The sequence below is a fragment of the Prionailurus bengalensis genome, chromosome B2, assembly GCF_016509475.1.
Source record: "Prionailurus bengalensis isolate Pbe53 chromosome B2, Fcat_Pben_1.1_paternal_pri, whole genome shotgun sequence".
NCBI lineage: Eukaryota > Metazoa > Chordata > Mammalia > Carnivora > Felidae > Prionailurus > Prionailurus bengalensis.
In genome coordinates, this window is record NC_057349.1 from 54,424,679 (window position 1) to 54,444,167 (window position 19,489).

Consider the following 19,489-nt stretch of genomic DNA (forward strand, 5'->3'; position numbering starts at 1 on the left):
TTCTACTTTCATTTCTTTGTTAACCCCTTGGTTATTTAGTGTCATGTTTAGTTCCATGTATTTGTGTTTCTTCCAGTTTTTTTCTTGTGATTTCCATTGTCATGTTGTGGTTGTGGTTGGAAAAGATGCATGTTATGCTTTCAGTCTTAGATTTATTGAGATTTGTTATGTGGCCTAACATATCCTGGAGAATGTTCCATGTGCCCTTGAAAAGAATGTGTATTCTGTTGTTTTTGGATCTGTATATGTTATATCCATCTGGTCTAATATGTCATTCAAAGACACTATTTCCATATTGATTTTCTGCCTGAAAGATTTACACAGTGATATAAATGAGGTTTTAAAGTTCCTTACTATTATTGCATTACTGTCAATTACTCCCTTTATTTCTGTTAATATTTGTTTTGTATATTTAGGTGCCTAATGTTGAGTGCATAGATATGTACAACTGTTATGTCCTCTTGTTGGATTGATCCCTTTATCATTATGTAATGCCCCTGCTTATATCCTGTTACAGTCTTTGTTTTAATACCTATTTTGTCTGATGTAAGTAATGCTACCCTGGTTTTATTTTCTCTTTCATTTTCATGAACTGTCTCTCTCAATCCCATCGCTTTCAGTCTGTATGTGTCTTTAGCTCTGAAGTGAATCTCTTGTAGGTACATTATAGATGGGTCTTGTGGGGTTTTTTGTTTTGTTTTTTAATCCCGCCACCTGTATCTTTTGATTGGAGTGTTCAGTCCATTTACATTTAAAGTAATTATTGATAGGTGTGTATTTATAGTCATTTTGTTCATTTTTTTCTAGTTGTTTCTGTAGTTCTTCTCTTTCCTTTTTTCATCTCTTGTTCCCTTTCATTGTGGTTGCTGACCACAAGCTACATTTGGCTTTCTCTTTATTTATTAATGTTTATTTATTATTGTGAGAGGGAGAAAGCACACAAGTGGGGGAGGGACAGAGAGCTGGAGATGGAGCATCTTATGCAGACTCTACACTGACAGCAGAGATCCCAGTGCTGGACTCAGTCTCATGAACCATGAGATCATGACCAGAGCCGAAGTCAGATGCTTACCTGACTGAGCCACCCGGGCGCCCCATGGCTTTCTCTTTATTTTTTGTGTATCTATTGTAGGTTTTGGTTTTGTGGTTACCATGAAGTTCTGTATAACATCCTAAGTATATAGCCGTCTATATTAAGTTGATGGTCACTTAAGTTTGAACACATTCAAAAAAAATTTTTTTTAACTCCCTTTTCTTTTTTTTTTTTTAATGAAGTTTATTGTAAATTGGTTTTCATACAACACCCAGTGCTCATCCCACAAGGTGCCCTTCTCAATACCCATCACCCACCCTCCCCTCCCTCCCACCCCTCATCAACCCTCACTTTGTTCTCAGTTTTTAAGTCTCTTATGCTTTGGCTCTATTCCACTCTAACCTCTTTTTTTTTTCCTTCCCCTCCCCCATGGGTTTCTGTTAAGTTTCTCAGGATCCACATAAGAGTGAAACCATATGGTATCTGTCTTTCTCTGCATGGCTTATTTCACTTAGCATCACACTCTCCAGTTCCATCCACGTTGCTACAAAGGGCCATATTTCATTCTTTCTCATTGCCACGTAGTACTCCATTGTGTATATAGACCACAATTTTTTTTATCCATTCATCAGTGGATGGACATTTAGGCTCTTTCCATAATTTGGCTATTGTTAGGAGTGCTCCTATAAACATTGGGGTACAAGTGCCCCTATGCATCAGTACTTCTTTATCCCTTGGGTAAATTCCTAGCAGAGCTATTGCTGGGTCATAGGGTAGGTCTATTTTTAACTTTTTGAGGAACCTCCACACTGTTTTCCAGAGTGGCTGCACCAGTTTGCATTCCCATCAACAGTGCAAGAGGGTTCCCGTTTCTCCACATCCTCGCCAGCATCTATAGTCTCCTGATTTGTTCATTTTGGCCACTCTGACTGGCGTGAGGTGATATCTGAGTGTGGTTTTGATTTGTATTTCCCTGATGAGGAGCAACGTTGAGCATCTTTTCATGTGCCTGTTGACCATCCGGATGTCTTCTTTAGAGAAGTGTCTATTCATGTTTTCTGCCCATTTCTTCACTGGATTATTTGTTTTTCGGGTGTGGAGTTTGGTGAGCTCTTTATAGATTTTGGATACTAGCCCTTTGTCCAATATGTCGTTTGCAAATATCTTTTCCCATTTCATTGGTTGCCTTTTAGTTTTGTTGGTTGTCTCCTTTGCTGTGCAGAAGCTTTTTATCTTCATAAGGTCCCAGTAGTTCATTTTTGCTTTTAATTCCCTTGGTTTCCTGTCTCACATTCAGGTCCTTTATCCATTTAGAGTTTATTTTTGTGAATGGCATGAGAAAGTGGTCCAGTTTCATTCTTCTGCATGTTGCTGTCCAGTTCTCCCAGCACCATTTGTTAAAGAGACTGTCTTTTCTCCATTGGATATTCTTTCCTGCTTTGTCAAAGATTAGTTGGCCGTACGTTTGTGGGTCTGGTTCTGGGGTTTCTATTCTATTCCATTGGTCTATGTGTCTGTTTTGGTGCCAGTACCATGCTGTCTTGATGATTACAGCTTTGCAGTAGAGGCTAAAGTCTGGCATTGTGATGCCTCTTGCTTTGGTCTTCTTCTTCAGAATTACTTTGGCTAATCGGGGCCTTTTGTGGTTCCATATCAATTTTAGGATTGCTTGTTCTAGTTTCAAGAAGAATGCTGGTGCAATTTTGATTGGGATTGCATTGAATGTGTAGATAGCTTTGGGTAGTATTGACATTTTGACAATATTTATTCTTCCAATCGGTGAGCACGGAATGTATTTCCATTTCTTTATATCTTCTTCAATTACCTTCATAAGCTTTCTATAGTTTTCAGCATACAGATCTTTTACATCTTTGGTTAGATTTAGTCCTAGGTATTTTATGCTTCTTGGTGCAATTGTGAATGGGATCCGTTTCTTTATTTGTCTTTCTGTTGCTTCATTATTAGTGTATAAGAATGCAACTGATTTCTGTACATTGATTTTGTATCCTGCAACTTTGCTGAATTCATGTGTCAGTTTTAGCAGACTTTTGGTGGAGTCTATCGGGTTCTCCATGTATAATATGTCATCTTCAAAAAGTGAAAGCTTGACTTCATCTTTGCCAATTTTGATGCCTTTGATTTCCTTTTGTTGTCTGATTGCTGATGCTAGCACTTCCAACACTATGTTAAACAACAGTGGTGAGAGTGGACATCCCTGTCGTGTTCCTGATCTCAGGGGGAAAGCTCTCAGTTTTTCCCCGTTGAGGATGATGTTAGCTGTGGGCTTTTCATAAATGGATTTTATGATGTTTAAGTATGTTCCTTCTATCCCGACTTTCTCGAGGGGTTTTATTAAGAAAGGGTGCTGAATTTTGTCAAAGGCCTTTTCTGCATCAATTGACAGGATCATATGGTTCTTCTCTCTTTTTTTGTTAATGTGATGTATCACGTTGATTGTCTTGTGAATGTTGAACCAGCCCTGCATCCCAGGAATGAATCCCCCTTGGTCATGGTGAATAATTCTTTTTATATGCCGTTGAATTCGATTTGCTAGTATCTTATTGAGAATTTTTGCATCCATATTCATCAGGGATATTGGCCTGTAGTTCTCTTTTTTTACTGTGTCTCTGTCTGGTTTAGGAATCAAAGTAATACTGGCTTCATAGAATGAGTCTGGAAGTTTTCCTTCCCTTTCTATTTTTTGGAATAGCTTGAGAAGGATAGGTATATCTCTGCTTTAAACGTCTGGTAGAATTCCCCTGGGAAGCCATCTGGTCCTGGACTCTTATTTGTTGGGAGATTTTTGATGACTGATTCAATTTCTTCCTGGTTATGGGTCTGTTCAAGCTTTCTATTTCCTCCTGATTGAGTTTTGCAAGCGTGTGGGTGTTTAGGAATTTGTCCATTTCTTCCAGGTTGTCCAGTTTGTTGTTGGCATATAATTTTTCATAGTATTCCCTGATAATTGCTTGTATCTCTGAGGGATTGGTTGTAATAATTCCATTTTCATTCATGATTTTATCTATTTGGGTCATCTCCCTTTTCTCTTTGAGAAGCCTGGCTAGAGGTTTGTCAATTTTGTTTATTTTTTTTAAAAAAACCAACTCTTGGTTTCGTTGATCTGCTCTACAGTTTTTTTAGATTCTATATTGTTTATTTCTGCCTGATCTTTATTATTTCTCTTCTTCCGCTGGATTTGGGCTGTCTTTGCTGTTCTGCTTCTATTTTTCTTTAGGCGTGCTGTTAGATTTTGTATTTGGGATTTTTCTTGTTTCTTGAGATAGCCTGGATTGCAATGTATTTTCCTCTCAGGACTGCCTTCGCTGTATCCCAAAGCGTTTGGATTGTTGTATTTTCATTTTCGTTTGTTTCCATATATTTTTTAATTTCTTCTCTAATTGCCTGGTAGACCCACTCATTCTTTAGTAAGGTGTTCTTTAACCTCCATGCTTTTGGAGGTTTTCCAGACTTTTTCCTGTGGTTGATTTCAAGCTTCATAGCATTGTGGTCTGAAAGTATGCATGGTATGATTTCAATTCTTGTATACTTATGAAGGGCTGTTTTGTGACCCAGTATGTGATCTATCTTGGGGAATGTTCCATGTGCACTCAAGAAGAAAGTATATTCTGTTGCTTTGGGATGCAGAGTTCTAAATAGATCTGTCAAGTCCATCTGATCCAATGTCTCATTCAGGGCCCTTGTTTCTTTATTGATCGTGTGTCTGGATGATCTATCCATTGTTGTAAGTGGAGTGTTAAAGTCCCCTGCAGTTACCTCATTCTTATCAATAAGGTTGCTTATGTGTGTGAGTAATTGTTTTATATATTTGGGGGCTCCTGTATTCAGCGCGTAGACATTTATAATTGTTAACTCTTCCTGATGGATAGACCCTGTGATTATTATATAATGCCCTTCTTCATCTCTTTTTACAGCCTTTAATTTAAAGTCTAGTTTGTCTGATATAAGTATGGCTACTCCAGCTTTCTTTTGGCTTCCAGTGGCATGATAAATAGTTCTCCATCCCCTCACTCTCCATCTGAAGGTGTCCTCAGGTCTAAAATGAGTCTCTTGTAGACAGCAAATAGATGGGTCTTGTTTTTTTATCCATTCTGATACCCTATGTCTTTTGGTTGGTGCATTTAATCCATTTACATTCAGTGTTATTATAGAAAGATACGGGTTTAGAGTCATTGTGATGTCCGTAGGTTTCATGCTTGTAGTGATGTCTCTGGGACTTTGTCTCACAGGATCCCCCTTAGGATCTCTTGTAGACCTGGTTTAGTGGTGACAAATTCCTTCAGTTTTTGTTTGTTTGGGAAGACCTTTATCTCTCCTTCTATTCTAAATGAGAGACTTGCTGGATAAAGGATTCTTGGCTGCATATTTTTTCTGTTCATCACATGAAGGTCTCCTGCCATTCCTTTCTGGCCTGCCAAGTTTCAGTAGAGAGATCGGTCACGAGTCTTATAGGTCTCCCTTTATATGTTAGAGCACATTTATCTCTAGCTGCTTTCAGAATTTTCTCTTTATCCTTGTTTTTTTCCAGTTTCACTATATGTCGTGCAGAAGATTGATTCAAGTTACGTCTGAAGGGAGTTCTCAGTGCCTCTTGGATTTCAGTGCCTTTTTCCTTCCCCAGATCCGGGAAGTTCTCCGCTATTATTTCTTCAAGTACACCTTCAGCACCTTTCCCTCTCTCTTCCTCTTCTGGAATCCCAATTATGCTTAGATTATTTCTCTTTAGTGCATCACTTAGTTCTCTAATTTTCCCCTCATACTCCTGGATATATTTTTACCTCTCTTTTACTCAGCTTCTTCTTTTTCCATAATTTTATCTTCTAGTTTACCTATTCTCTCCTCTGCCTCTTCAATCCGAGCCATAGTTGTCTCTATTTTTTTTTGCAGCTCATTGATAGTATTTTTCAGCTCCTCGTGACTGTTCCTTAGTCCCTTGATCTCTGTAGCAAGGGATTCTCTGCTGTCCTTTATACTGTTTTCAAGCCCAGAGATTAATTTTATGACTATTATTCTAAATTCACTTTCTGTTATGTTGTTAAAATCAGTTCGTTAGCTGTTGTTATTTCCTGGACGTTTTTCTGAGGGGAATTCTTCCCTTTCGTCATTTTGGATAGTCCCTGTAGTGGTGCGGAACTGCGGGGCACTTTCCCTGTGCTGTCTTGAACAACCTGTGTTGGTGGGCGGGGCCTCAGTCCGACCTGATGTCTGCCCCCAGCCCACCGCTGGAGCCACAGTCAGACTGGTGTGTGCCTTCTCTTCCCCTCTCCTAGGGGCGGGATTCACTATTGGGTGGCGTGGCCCATCTGGGCTACTTGCACACTGCCAGTCTTGTGGTGCTGGGGATCTGGCGTATTAGCTGGGGTCGATTGGCGAGGTGCACAGGGGTGGTTGGGGCAGACTTAGCTCACTTTGCCTTCAGTGGTCCTTTTCGGGAGTGGCCCTGTGGCACTGGGAGGGAGGCAGACCTGTCGGAAGGATGGATCCACAGAAGCACAGCGTCGTGTGTTTGCGCGGTGCAAGCAAGTTCCCTGGCAGGAACTGGTTCCCTTTGGGATTTTGGCTGGGGGATGGGTGAGGGAGATGGCGGTGGCGAGTGCCTTTGTTCCCTGCCATGCTGAGCTCTGTCATCCGGGCCTAACAACTCTCCCTCCCGTTGTCCTCCAGCCCTCTCGTTCTCTGAGCAGACCTGTTAGCTTATAACCTTCCAGATGTCAAGTCCTGCTTGCTGTTGGAACACACTCCATCAGGCCCCTCGGCTTTTGCAAGCCAGACTCGGGGGCTCTGCTTGGCCGGTGGGCTGCCCCTCCGCACCCTCCCGCCAGTCCGTGGAGCGCGCACCACCTCTCCGCCCTTCCTACCCTCTTCTGTGGGCCTCTCGTCTGCACTTGGCTCCGGAGACTCCGTTCTGCTAGTCTTCTGGTGGTTTTCTGGGTTATTTAGGCAGGTGTAGGTGGAATCTAAGTGATCAGCAGGACGCGCGGTGAGCCCAGCGCCCTCCTACGCCGCCATCTTCAAACTCCCTTTTCTACCATATATATATATAGAGAGAGAGAGAATCATATTTTACATCTTTTTATTCACCTATTTTCTATTTATTCATATGTCTAATTATGGCCTCTTCTAAAGTAGTCTCTATAACATTTCTTTCTTTTCTGTTTTTTTTTTTTATTAGAGCAACCTTACATTTAGGACATTTTATTTTATTATATTTTTAATATGAAATTTATTGTCAAATTGGTTTCCATACAACAGGTGCTCATCCCAACAGGTGCCCTCCTCAGTGCCCATCACCCACTTGCCCCTCCTTTCCACCCCCTATCAACCGTAGTTTATTCTCAGTTTTTTAGAGTCTCTTAAGGTTTGCCTCCCTCCTTCTCTTTTTTTTCCCTTCCTCTCCCCCATGGTCTTCTGTTAAAAAAAATATGGAACACTTCACAAATTTGCGTGTCATCCCTGCATAGGGGCCATGCTAATCTTCTCTGTATCATTCCAATTGTAGTATATGTGTTGCCAAAGCGAGCACTCTATAACATTTCTTTTAAGGCCAGTTTGGTGGTAATAAACTCCTTTAACTTTCATTTGGGAAACTTTTTTTTTTTAACTATTTCTTTTTCATTGCTAAATGATAATCTTGCTGGATAGAGTATTCTTGATCACAGGTTTTTTTACTTTTAGCACTTTGAATAGTACATCATGCCATTCCTTTCTGGCCTGCAAAATTTCTGCTGAAAAATCAGCTGATTGCTTTATGTGATTTCTCTTGTATGTAACTTATTGTTTCTCTCACTGCTTTTAAAATTCTCTCTTTATCTTTAACCTTTAATATTTTAATTATTATATTTCATGGCGTGGGCCTCCATGTGTTCAACTTGTTTGAAACTCTCTGTGGTTCTTGAACCTGGAGGTCTATTTTTTCTTATAGATTAGGGATGTTTTCAGCTATTATTTTTTCATATACGTTTTCTGTCCCTTCTCTGTCTTCTCCATTGGGGCCCTCTATAATGTGAATGAGCACTTAATTTTGTCCAAGATATCCCTTAACCTATCCTCATTTTATAAAACTCTTTTTTCTTTTTGCTTTTCAGCCTTGGTACTTTCCATTATCTTGTCTTTCAGATAACAGATCTATTCTTCTACATCCAGTAATCTACTCTGTCCTCCCTCTAGTATATTTTTTTGTTTCAGTTATTGTATTCTTCAAGTCTGATTGGTTCTTTCTTATATTTTCTCTCTTATTGTTGAAGGTCTTACTGAGTTATTCCATACTCCTCTCCATTCCAGTGAATATCATTATGATCATTACTTTAAACTATTTATCAGGAATATTCTTTTTCATTTATTTTTCTGAGGTTTTGTGTTTTGGGGGAAGCATATTCCTTCGTCCCTCCAATTTGCTTTACTCTCTGTGTTTGTTTCTATGAATTAGGTGGGACAGCTGCTTCTAAACTTGAAGAAATGATTTTGTGTATGGTCATTGTTTGTGTAGCCCATGTGTGCCTAGGCTGGGGTTTGTCCTAAGGCTCTCTATGCAAAGGATGCCCTGGCAGGACAGCTGCAGCTGAAGTGGGCACAGGCTGGGGTAGTCCTGGGGCGCTCTGCACAGAGGAAACCCTGCCATTATAGCTAAAGCTGAAGTAGTTATGGATCACTGTGGTCCCTGGGCCCTCCATGCAACGGGTACCCTGGCAGGACAGCCAATACTGGGGTGGGTGCAACCCGGGGATTCTGGGTTTCTCCACACTGAGGGTACCCTGGCAGGATAGCTGAAACTGAAGTGGGTATAAGTCACAGTAACCCAGGCTGCTAAGTGCAGGGAGGGCCTGCAGGGTAGCTGGAGCAGAGGATGGGTTGAGTGTCCTTTAAAAAAATAATAATAATAGAAGTTTTTTTTTTTTTTTAAGATTTTTTTTTTTAAGTGTTCTCTATACCCAGCATGGGGCTCAAGACCACAACCCTGAGAACAGGTCATGTGCTCCACTGACAGAGCCAGCCAGGTGCCCCTGGGTTGGGTGTCCTGGGTGTTCTGCACAGGGTGCGCCCTGTCACATGGCTGGAACTGAGGCAGGTGTTGGCTGGGAGGCCCCAGAGTGCTCTGCACTGGATGTGTCCCAGCAGGCTGCCTGAATCTGATGTGGCATGAACCTGGAGTGTTTAGGGGTGTCCATGTGTGCACTGCCCTGGGGCCACCTTGGTGGAACGGCTAGGACTGGTGTAGGCCAGGGTACCAGGGCTCACTGAGGTGGCAGGTCAGTTAGGATGCGCGGACCCTGCCCCCTTTCACATCATCTGGATGAAGGGGGAATATAAACCAAGGCTCTTGCCAGCCACTCTAACCTGGAGAGAGTTCTTTCCCACCATTTGGCCAAGTTCTAGAGCTGGCTTTTTTGTATGCTAGTTGCCCTTTGAAACCACGGTTTCTTTTCTTTTCCCTGGTCCTTCAGGGGCTGATGTGGGCTAGGGACATGGTGCTGGATAAGGCAGCAAGCTGTCTGTGGGGACCAGACTCTGCCCCATTCTGCCCTCACAAGGTAGAGGGAAAGTGTAAACCATGGTCTTCACCAGTCCCTTAGAGCCACAGAGAGTTCCAGCAGCACCCCTGCCCTTTGGCAGTGTTATAGGGATGGCTCTTTTATATGCTCATTGTTCTTTTAAATTAGGCTTTTTTTTTTCTTTTTCTTGTGTTCCAGGGCAGGTGACCTGCTTCCGGTCCCTCAGTGCTTTCCCTCCCCACCGCAGCATTCCAGTTGGGGATTCCCTTTGTTAGTTACCTTGTATCTGCCTCTCTTTCTGTTCTTGCCATTCTCTCCTTTGTAGTGCAGAAGCTGTTTAGTCAGCCCTCCATTCTTCTTTAAGAAGAAGTGTTTTATGAAGAGCTGTGGATTTGTGTGTCCATGGAAAAAGTGAGTGTAGGTTCTTCTTATGTCAGTCTCTTAGATCAGAACTTGAAAAACAAAAGCCTTTTCAGTTACCCTTGTCACTGGGGCGTGAGGACATTTTAAAATTGCATTTAGAGGGGTGCTTGGATGGCTCAGTTGGTTAAGCATTCGACTTCAGCTGAGGTCATAATCTTATAGTTCGTGGGTTTGAGCCCTGCATCGGGCTCTGTGCTGACAGCTCAGAGCCTGGAGCCTGCTTCATATTCTGTGTGTCTCTCTCTCTCTGCCCCTTCCCCACTCGGGTTCTGTCTCTCTCTGTCTCTCAAAAACTAAATAAACATTAAAAAAAATTTTAATTGCATTTAGGTTGCCAAATTGGATTCTTTGGATTTGTGAATGATTCTATAAGAGGTATTTGAAGTTTTAAATGCCTTATTCCATAAACAATTTCTTAAATTCGTAAAGTAAATACACCTATGCTTTATGGAAGTAAAATAGATTTAATTAATTACAGGATAGTTTTATGCGAGTTGTTCTTGTAATTTTAATTTACATGCCAGTCTACCTGAGAAAAAGCCTCACCCTGTGTTTAAGAGATAAAATTAATCAAACCTCTATTTAAAGCCTGAAAAGAACATACCCCTAAAATACTCTTTCACTTGGAACTTAAATATTAAATTGTATCAGCCACTAGCTTTAAGAATTAAATTGGACTGGATAATTCTTCTAATAAATTCAAAGCAATGTGTCCTCTTAATCAGATTGCTTATAGTATTGTTGTTCTGAATTGCTTTGACCGGGCTCTATTGGATATTAAGCACAATATGTATCTCATGAACATTTTATGTTGCTGAAATTCCTGTCCCTGATGATTGCGTACGTAAGGTCTACTACATGTTGTTATAATTGGGTCAAGGAACATTTAGCACTGTTTGAAAACCTTATCTTTTGTTCTAGAATCCAGCTTGCATCATGACTTAAAACAGACTTATGTCATCAAAATTTGAGTACCAAAGGATTAAATAGTTGGCTGAGGGTGGTGGTGTAAGTATGGGTCATATTTATTGCTTAGGTTTTTGTTTTTAAGACCAGTGGTTCTCCCAAGACCTATCCCAGCAGCATCAGCTTTTTCATCATCTGGGAATTTGTTAGAAATGCACGCTCTCTGAATCAGACTCTGGGGTGGGTCCCACCATTTGTGATTTAACAAGAATTCCAGGAGAAATTGTTGCACACTAAAGATTATGAACTAGCATTATATAAATTGGTTATAAAAATATAGACATTGAACATCTTCAGCTCTCATTTTTCTCCTGTAGGCAGTTTGAACATAACAATGTTGTCCTTTATCAGTAAGCCACACACGTATATATATTTGAGTCCCTGTTATATGGCAGGTCCTAGTATATACCAAATGAATGAATGTGTACAGCAGAGTTTCTTATCTGGTGTACAGCTAGTGAATTTCCAGTATACTCCACTGTTGATCCCTTGAACCCTTGATGAAGCTGGGCTAGACCTGGGTTACTCAAAGCTAATTGCCTTCAACTGTGAGCAGTTTCTGCCATTACTGTAGAGTGCTTTACAAATATCATTTTTTGTGTGCTTAGTGACATGAAAAATGTTGGAAAGTACAGATATAGAGGCAGACTGAGTTCATATTTGGTTCTATTATATACATACCTTTGGAAAATCATATGAATGTGGATGGTAATTTCATATATGTATGTAGATGTATAGTTACATCTCTGTACTTTATTGATTGAGGATTCAGTCAAGGTTTGGTATAGATTCTTACATATTGTAAGTGTGAATCATTCATAGGAAAGAGAGGTTAGACTGACATGGAGTACTCAGTAAAGTTTCTACAGGTAGAATAAAATTTGTGCTGGCTTATTAAAAGGTGTCATGGAGAGGGAATTTAAAGGGAAAGAAGGGAATTAGGGACCAAATTCCAGCAGAGATAATTTGTTTTAGGAAATTTTCAAGGGATATAGCTTAATGGAATGTATTTCAGGCTGTGTTCGTGGGAGCTCTTGATTTTAATTAGCAAAAGGGGGCAAAAATTCATAAGGAGGCTGAGTTCTCTGATTTGTGCCCTGCCCCCCACCTTTAACATATATTTGTATCTTCCTCTACTTTTATGTGTTAGAATTCTGTGTAAGATTTCACTTAAGTGGAGGATTTTGCTACTTAAAAATGTTTTCAAAATACTATTCTGGTTTAATTTAGGAAAAGAGTAGGGTGTGAAGAGAGAGAAAAAGAGGAGAAAGAGATAAGTGCTAGAATGCACTTATCATTTAAAGCAATAAGTTGCTTTAAATGAACTTTGGTTTTAGTCAAGAGAAAGTCGTTAGTGAATAAAAAAAAATTTTAATATTTATTTATTTTTGCGAGATAGAGCATGAGTGAGGGAGGGGCAGAGAGAAAGGGAGACACAGAATCCATAGCAGGCTCTAGGCTCTGAGCTATCAGCACGGAGCCTGACTTGGGACTCGAACTCATGAACCCTGAGATCATGACCTAAGCTGAAGTTGGATGCTTAACAGACTGAGCCACCCAGGCACCCCAGTCGTTAGTGAATTTTAAATAGGGAGGGGAATTATTTTTTTCAGAAGATTAATATGGAGAAAGTGTACACAGTTAATTAAAGTGGGTAGAGAGTAGAAATGGGATAGTTGACCAGATTAGGTCTTATTGTGATAATGATAAGAACAAAGTGGAAAAAGTGGATTTAAGAAACATTTTGAGGAACAGTTTATAGAGAAACATGAGGAAAGAATTAAATTTAACATAGGTGATGGCATGGAGCTGAATTGTCTGGAATTGGAGTGGATGAGAAATTGATCATGAGTTTCGTTTTAGGTGTAAATTTGAAATGATGTCCAAGTAGAAATTCTTATTGGTTGACTCGTTGGCTTGTTTGTTCTTGATTTCATTCTGTGATTATTTATTCAGTACTTGTATTGTGAAAGGCCTTGTTCTTTGAGAAGAAAAATGGATATGTGGATTTGAGAGTCATTGAAATAAAAATAAGAGAAAAATCCTTTGAGGGTAAATAAGCTATCAGATGGAGAGTATAGAGAGAAGTTTAGAGAACAGGGGACTCAACTTTAAAGGAATAATCACCATTTGGAATGGAAATGGAGAAACCTAAAGTGAAAGCAGAATTATCATTCCGGGATCCTAGGCACTAAGAAAGAGAAGAATCTCAAAAGTAGGGTGTACTTGATACTTTCAGCATGGATGATATTTTTAGGAAGTTACACAGGTTTCTTAGTCTTTATTGACCTTATGTGGAAAGGGAGGCAATGGAAATAGAGTATTTGTTCTAGAAGTTTGAGAAGTTAGGAAGAAGGGCAATAGAACATATTAGCTATAGAGGATGACTGGGCCAAACAAAGATTGTTTTCATGTTGGCGAGGGCAGAATCAGTGAAACTCTTGGAAGTGGAGGATGTGCTGGAATAATTGAGGAAACAAGGCTTGAGGAAAGAGAAAGGGAATTTGTAAACATCTATCTATAGTGTCAATCTCCCCTCCCATATGATGCTCCCTGAGAGTAGGGACCATTTCTGCCTTTTTTTTTTTTAACCACCATACTCAGCACTTGGCACAACACCTGAAAAGTGTTCATAGATGTTCAGTAAAACATCTGTTGAATGAATGAATGAATTGCATAAAGAGTTCAGTGAGGATCCCTATTTGTCTGAGACCTGAATAATGTATGAGAGATTTTAAGTTGGTAAAGGAGTGTTTGAAGGAAGAAAAGAGCTGGGGAAGGTCATGCTGACTGCCCATATTTTCAATAAAGTAGGCAGGCAAATTATTTACCAGAAAGATCTGATGCATTTAGGGCTTAAGGAATGTTGAAGAGAGTGTAGAGTAACACTTTCTGGAAGTATGCTAAGGAGTTCACCTAAAATAAATAAAAAAGATTGCTAAGCTACAAAATGATTACAATTTGGTCATTTACCAAGTGCCTAGCATATGCCAAGCACTATAATTAATATTTTACATGCACCATCTTATGGAATCCTTAAAACAGTCCTAGGAAATAGGTATTTATTTACGTCTTAGTTTACTAAGAGAAAACTGTACTAGGCCATAAATCTGTGATTGGCTAAGTGAGCACTGTTATATTGCTTTCTCTAGCAATGTCTTGTGGCCTTAGAGCAGAAGCAGAAAGGGGAGAAGGTAAAATTTATTCAGGCTTATGAACTGGCAAAACAGGCATGCTGTTATTAAATCCTTCCTATGTTCCTTATTTCACTTAATCTCACAACAACACTGCAAAGTAAATATTACCCTCCTTTTATGGAGAATTTAATGATTTTTCCCCAGGTGGCAGAGGTAGTCAATGATCAGACCCCAGTTAGAACCCAGGTCTATTTTATTCTACAACCTGTGCTTTTACCCAGCACTCTCAAGAAGAACAGGCATGTTGTTTACGTTGACATTGGTGTGATCAACCATATAGACTTAAGAGGACACAATTAAGAACACAGGTTTTGGGGCACCTGGGTAGCTCAGTCAGTTAAGTGTCTGACTCTTGATTTTGGCTCAGGTCATGATCTCATGGTTTGTGAGTTCGAGCCTCGTGTCGGGCTCTTTGCTGACAGTGCAGGGCCTGTTTGGGATTCTTGATCTTCCTCTCTCTTTGCCCCTCCCCTGCTCATGTTCACACACTTTCTCAAAATGAGTAAACCTAAAAAAATAATCTTAAAAAAAAAAAACAGAGGTTTTCAGTTTTGTTTAATCATCTGAGCTTCAATTATATCGTAAGTTAAAATGGGGACAATAGTAATGCCTGCTAAAATGTTGCAAGGAAATATGTATATACATGCAATACTATGTAATTAGTAAAGCATTAAACCAATATTAGTTAGTAGTAATTTAGAAATAATAAATGTATTATTCTACGATCATTCACATGTTTTCTCAGTATATTTATAAGTCTTTTAACTTGTAGTCTGAAACCTTAATTAGTCTACTAAGTGGTTATGTTAATTATGATAGTTGATTATGTTTTTGTTTTTTCTTTCAAAGCAAACTTTGTTTTGCTTGAATATTCACATTAGTGACATCCTGGGAAAGTAATTTGAATATAATAAAAAGTAGTTTCTTGCAGAAGTAGTCTAATCTTTGTCACTGTTGTTCTTAGGTACAAATTTTAGAGGTAACTTTAGCAGTTACCAAGTCCTCTGGAATATATTTTTTAAAGTTTTATGGTGTAAGATTTGTTACATTCTCTCTTCTAAACATTTTAATATATGATAAAGATATGTGCATGTTAAGGGTTTATGTCTTATCTCCATGCCTTTCATTGCATTTGGAATACAAATTTTAGATAACACAGTTATTTAAATATTGACTTGAGCAGTTTAGACTTGATTTCATGAATTGTCATAGCTAGTTAGATCTCAAATTATGTATTGTGTTAAGTCTATCTTTGGAATAAAACAGGTATTATTATCCCTCCCTCCCAAAACTATTCTGGAAAAATTAGCATTAGTAAATCTAAATGCTTTCGGTGTTCTACTCCAAATGCTTTTTAATTCTTAATTATGAAAATGAGATAAAAAGTAGAAGACTTAAACTTTAATCATTTATTTATAACTGTCTTATCAGTGATACCTTATGGCTTAGGTTGTATTAAAATGATATTTAACATTTTAAAAGGTAGGTTAAAATTTTATTGCTAATATATACGTTGCTTTTAGGAGAGAATGACAATAAGAAGGTACCAGTTTAAGGTTTCACCGACCATGTCTTGGTGGCACATTGTCTCTAGATAAATTGGGGATGAAGAAGTTCTAAAAATGGGTCAGACTTTGGGGTGCCTGGGTGGCTCTGTCAGTTAGGCATCTGACTTTGGCTCAGGTCATGATCTCACAGTCCATGAGTTCCAGCCCCTCGCCAGGCTCTGTGCTGACACCTCAGATCCTGGAGCCTGCTTAGGATTCTGTGTCTCCTCCCTGTCTCTGTGCCCCTCCCTTGCTCATTCTCTCTCGCTCTCTCTCAAAAATAAACATTAAAAATTTTAAGAAAATAATAAAATGGGTCACACTTTGATACTAAAGGATTTTCCCCCTCTTTGGAAGATTTGGAGCCGTTAGGAACTCTTAAGGGCTTGGTGTGTGGAGAGGGTACTGTCTTGGTTTTTTAACCCTTTATGTCTTTATCATTCGTCATGTTCCTATAAATCTTCCTTGATTTACGTTTTTTCTTGTTTTGCTTTAAAAAATGAAATACGGGGCGCCTAGGTGGCTCAGTCAGTTGGCTTTGGCTCAGGTCATGATCTCATGGTGAGTTTGAGCCCCGCATTGGGCTCTGTGCTGACAGCTCAGAGCCCAGAGCCTGCTTAGAATTCTGTGTCTCCCTCTCTTTCTGAACCTCCCCTGCTCGCACTCTGTCTCTCTCTCTCAAAAATAAAAAAGCATTAAAAAAAAATTAAAAACAAAAAATACTTGGCATCATCTTTCCAATTAGTTTACTTCTATGTGAAGTAGGATTTCATTTTATTTAAAAAATAACCAAATATCTATTTTGTATCTGTCAACTTGCATTTCCTTTTATAGTAAGAGATTATAAGTTTGTGTGGCTCTGGGGACTCTGAGAATGATTGTGCCTTAATGGTGTGATTATGGTGGTAGGTGACTTAGAAGAGTAGGAACCCTAACCAGGTAAGGCATTAGAGGGGTGTTTGCTCAAGAGGAGGTCTAGATGATTCATGTTTTGGACTGGCAAGAATGCCAGCTTTTAAGTGAGAATATAGGTCCACAAAGGATGAGGCATAGATACTCAGGTTAAAAAATTTGAATGGTTGGGATGATATTGATGAGGCAGCCTAACAAGTAGATTGCTTTTTGACCGAGGGTCTTCAGAATAAGCTTGTTGTTTTCTTTTGTATTATCTCAAGTATGTCCAGGCTAACCTGTCTTTTCCTAGGTGGCTATGTTAAGACTGGATTTTAGTCATCTATCTAACAAATATTTATTGAGTGTCTCTTAGTTCCAGACACTCTCCTAGATACTAGAGATATACTAGTAAACAGAATAGACAAAAATTTCAGCCCTCTGGAGTTGATACTCTGATGTGAGAGATACAGTAAAGAAAAAAGTAAATTACATATTTTTGGAGAAAAATTTGCAGAGAAGATAGGGAATGTACTTTGAATAGGATAGTCAGGGAAAACTTAAAAGATGCCATTTTAACCACAACTTGAGTTTTGCATAAGATCTCTGGGCCTGGCATTGCCATTTATCATATCTAGTAGAACTGGAATGAGCAAATGTCAGTGTTCACCATTTTACAATGAAGAAAACTTGTGGTGAGAAAACTGTCCAAATGTGCCAAGAAACACCAGACACTGGATTTTAGAACTCTTGGATATTGTGATTTGGGTTTCTGGAAGTTGACCTGCAATGAAGCCAGATTTAGCCAAAAAGTTAGGGATTTGGGAAAGGCCAGCAGGAGACAGTGGAGCACCTTTATAGGTTGAGGCTAACTCCCGATCCTATATAAGACTTCGTAGAAATCAGGTGGGAAGCCATGCCTTGGTGGACCTGCGCATATACTGAGACCTGTACTGAGCTCACTGCATCTCAGCTTTCAGACCCTTCATTTTGGAAAGGTTATGGTTTAAATGTACCAGGCTTTGTGATCACTCTAGGACTGATTGGGGCTTTCTCAGGCCTTTGCTCCCTATAGCTTAGTAGGGAGATTAAAGTAACACTCTGTTCATTATACCTGGACCTGAGGATGCTGTAAATTAGTCAAGATCCTAAAGTTTGAGAAAGGGAAATCTCAATTAAAATCTCAAAAGAGCTCCTGGCTTTTTTTTTTTTTTTTAATTTTTTTTTTTCAACATTTATTTTTGGGACAGAGAGAGACAGAGCATGAACGGGGGAGGGGCAGAGAGAGAGGGAGACAGAATCGGAAACAGGCTCCAGGCTCTGAGCCATCAGCCCAGAGCCCGACGCGGGGCTCGAACTCACAGACCGCGAGATCGTGACCTGGCTGAAGTCGGACGCTTAACCGACTGCGCCACCCAGGTGCCCCTAGAGCTCCTGGCTTTTTATCCCCACTGGAAAGATACCCCAAAGAGAGATGATTGATGTCTACAATATTGTCCATGAATTTTGAGCTCAATTAGTCCTCTTTAAGCTACTATGTCCTTTAATTTTCCTCCACATCTTGTACCTAAAAACTTTTTATTTCCACCTTTCTTTCTCTTTTTCCTTTGCATTGGTTCAGTCTGTCTCACACTTCCTCAACTGTCCAAATAGATTCTATATCTCATCTTCATTCTCTAAATTTTCACATGGATCTCAAAAAAGTATTCCTTATACACTGAAGTCCTAGCCTTGCCTCTGGCAGATCAGCTTTGTCATCACCATGCAAAAACTCCAGTTTTCTCTTCATCTAGCTGCCTTTTCTTCCCCTTCCTTGGACAGTTTTTAGTGAGAACTTCTTTTTATAAATAAACACTTATTTCCCAAATCCTTTTAAAATAAACTTCATGATGAAAATTCATTTCAGATATGCTGCATAGTAATATTAAAAACACTGGAAATAAATTATATTTTATCCTATTAGATTTATTCAGACAGTGCAGTGGAAAACAAAGCATTTGTCAGAATGAGTAAATATTTATGAAACAATACATCACTGTCATTAGCTTAGGTAGTGACTACGTAATATTGTTGAGTTAATGCATATGTAATAGTAAAAACTGACATTTCACTGGAACTGTTCATTAAAGACATTTTTTTTTGGTATAACTATGGTAATTTAGATCTAATGATATACTTTTAAACCTACTTAAAGGTGATATGTACATTTCCCTTTGATGGTTTTAAATTTTATCATAGATGTGATGTTTCTTTACCCACATAGGAAAAAAATATATATTGATAAATTCTCTTGGATATGAATTTATCATTTTCACTTTTATTTCTACCTTCAGTTTTTAAAGCCATTTGAAAATTCTCTTTGAAAATATTTAGGAAAACAAAAATTTAAGACAGTCATTTTTTATCAGTTTATTTGACTATCATATTCACTAACTAACAAAAGTGATTTCACTCAAGATAATTCAGAAAAAGATTAAAGGGGCACCTGGGTAGCTCAGTCAGTTGAGCATCTGAATCTTCATTTCACCTCAGGTCATGGTCCCAGGTTGTTGAGATTGAGCCCCACACCAGACTTTGCACTGAGAGCCTGGAGTCTGCTTAAGATTCTCTCTCTCTTCCCCTCTTCCCCTTTTCCCCCACTCATGCTTACTCGCTCTCTCTCTCAAATTAAAAAAAAGAGAGATTATAAAGTATTTTTCCTCATTTTCCAGGAAATGTCCCATTCTTTCTGTCTTTAGTTAGACGTGTTACTTCTTTTTTGCTAATGTTATATGCACTTTGATTGCCCTTTCTTCTTGCTTCCTGGTACATCTGTATTAACTTACCATGAAAGCCTTGAGTCTCCTACTTCTTTGATGTTGGTATACTCATTCTTTAGTGATATTGTGACTACAGAAACACTCTAGCCTAATCCTTGGAGTTGCA

At 39.1% G+C, this 19,489-nt stretch overlaps 1 protein-coding gene and 1 non-coding gene across 3 annotated transcripts in view; one reads left to right on the plus strand and one right to left on the minus strand.

Moving 5' to 3' along the window:
* The window catches only part of PRIM2 (DNA primase subunit 2), a 355,938-nt gene that overhangs the window by 222,890 nt on the left and 113,559 nt on the right, over positions 1 to 19,489 (plus strand). The window lies entirely within an intron of this gene.
* LOC122490757 lies at positions 7,468 to 7,574 on the minus strand. The gene has a single exon (XR_006299264.1). It is a non-coding gene; the product is annotated as a U6 spliceosomal RNA (small nuclear RNA).